General features: G+C 43.9%; 1 non-coding gene across 1 annotated transcript; it reads left to right on the top strand.

Moving 5' to 3' along the window:
- Positions 1-1,687: 1,687 nt before the first annotated feature.
- TRNAC-GCA (transfer RNA cysteine (anticodon GCA)) lies at positions 1,688-1,759 on the top strand. Its single transcript has one exon. It is a non-coding gene; the product is annotated as a tRNA-Cys (tRNA).
- The last annotated feature ends 565 nt before the right edge of the window (positions 1,760-2,324 follow it).

The following is a 2,324-nucleotide window of genomic DNA, read 5'->3' as shown; positions in this document are numbered from 1 at the left end:
TCCCGGCAAGTGTATACAAATATTTTCCACCAGAGCTGCCATCGGTTTTGTTATTAACACCTCAATTATAAAGTACTCTCCAAGTTCTAAGGGTTGAGCTTGTAAATTTGAGCAATTTATTTAAATTGGAGTGCTGAACTTTAATGAGTCCTTAATGAGTTGGGTCGGCCCTGCAGGTGCTTTTAATAAAAGCTTGACTTTAGCGTCCCGAGGGATCTAGTATTTGGATAAAATTAGTATTATTTACAAGTTTAATAGAATATTTCTACAATAATAGCTTTTATCTATTCAAAGCTTTTCGGTTCCAATCAAACAGATGGGTATTAAATATTTATAATTAAATGTAGAGCCACCAAGGCCTCGCTTGTCACTTGATCTATGTAATTACTAAAGAGTACAAACAAACCGACAAACAAAGCCCATGATAGAGACATCTAGAGGAAGGAGAGGCAATAGGGAAAGAATTCCATTTGGAAAATGCCTGACAAATGCAGACAAAGCCCCGAAACATCTGCAACAAATCAATTATTGCAACAACTTTTGGACTTGGCCCACTCCCCCATACCATACATACATATATCCTTCTATTTTGCAGGATGCTGGCAGAAAATTTTTATTGGTTTCGGGATTTGGGCGGAGTGGGAGCTTATCGATAAACTTTCCGATAAAGTGTGGTCATTGGGGGACGAGCTCCCGGACGGAATTGCATTTGCCGAAGTTGGTCCAGCCCGGTACAGGTTCTGGTTCTGATGCCGATGCTGGCGTAAGTGAGTCGAAGACTTTGTTGCTGATATATCAAAGGACTTTAAATCAAAATTCAATTACGCCCCGCCCCCACACCACTTCACTTTGAAGCTTTTGGGAATTGTATCAGCAACGGGGGGGCGTGACCAGCCCCCCAACCCACCTGAAAATCAGTAGCATGCAGCACGGGGCAGGGTGCCCTGGGAGGAGGGCTGATGGAAATTGTGTCGAGAGGAGCCGCCTGGCAGTGACAGAGTTCAGAGGCTTTCCAGGCTCACTTTGAAGTGTTTGACTGTGGCACTGGCACACACCTTCCTACACCTGACCTGACCTCTCCCCGTTGCCAAACAAAAGCGAAAATCAATCCATGCAACATTTTACATATTTAAATTGGGAAAACTCGAAATATCTACTGCGAAACCCGAGTTTAGCTCTCAGGTCTCCAGGAAAATTTCCAATTTTAAATTTTCGCAATGCAATTGCCGGGGGCAGGAGGGGGTAGGGGGGGAAAGGGGTTGACCGTGCCATGGCGAGCACTTACAACAACTTATAAATAGCCCGAGTCTGTGCAAATTTTCACATTAATTAAATTTCAGCAGCGACGACGACAACGCAACCAGAACAGACCAGACCCAGACCGGGCCAGGGATCGGTGCTGGTGGCGGTGGCGGGCAGAGGCAGGCCACGACAACGTTGACATATTGAAGGAAAACGACAGATTTAGTACATAATATATAGACGGCATACATATTTGTATGTACCATGTTCAGATACAGACACAAAGCAGATAGATAGGCGAGGAGATGTGCGTTTAATAAAAGTAAAGCGCATCTCTGAAAAATAAAATCAAAACAAATAGAAGCCTAGTCGTTGGATTGTGGTCTCTACCGGGTTTTAGACAAATAACTCCATTTACCCTAGAGTAGGCCCCTTCCTTTCAGTCGGGGGTATAGCTCAGGGGTAGAGCATTCGACTGCAGATCGAGAGGTCCCTGGTTCAAATCCGGGTGCCCCCTATCTTCTTTTTCTTTACTTTTTTGGTGGCTTGTTTCCTTTCAAGGTATCCCTCATAAACCATTACTTTTTCCGCTCATAAACGAAAATATACTGCCAGCGAAATCCCTTTTTGTAACATATCCCCCAGACATTCTTCACCTTTTCCACAACTATTTCGTTGTCACTGCTCGGCATTCCCCGCCCGGTCCGATGAAGCTGAAATGTTGCCACTGCCGTGGCATCATAAACCACTTTGCCTGGACCGAGCTGCATCAACATTTTCCACCGAGCGGGGTACTTCAAACAGGACGAGATTCTTTACTGGAGAACAGTGGGTGAAAGTGAAAATTGTGAGCTTAAAAAATATGATGACTTTCAGGTAGTTGGTTGGCTTAGGTGTCAAGACTAACTCTTAAACCTTATGACTAACTATAAAAAAAGCTAGATATTTTTTTAATTAAAAAGAGATATACTATTGTTTTGAGGCCCGACTTGGCCCAAGCTCATATTAATAGTAATCTATTTGGTTGAAAGGTCATTCGACCCACTGTGCAGCGGAGGATAGTGAGCGGTGGAGCGGTCCAA

This window comes from Drosophila bipectinata, chromosome 3L, assembly GCF_030179905.1.
Source record: "Drosophila bipectinata strain 14024-0381.07 chromosome 3L, DbipHiC1v2, whole genome shotgun sequence".
Classification (NCBI taxonomy): domain Eukaryota; kingdom Metazoa; phylum Arthropoda; class Insecta; order Diptera; family Drosophilidae; genus Drosophila; species Drosophila bipectinata.
Note: the sequence above shows the minus strand (reverse complement) of the source record. Positions and strands in the feature narration are given on the sequence as shown.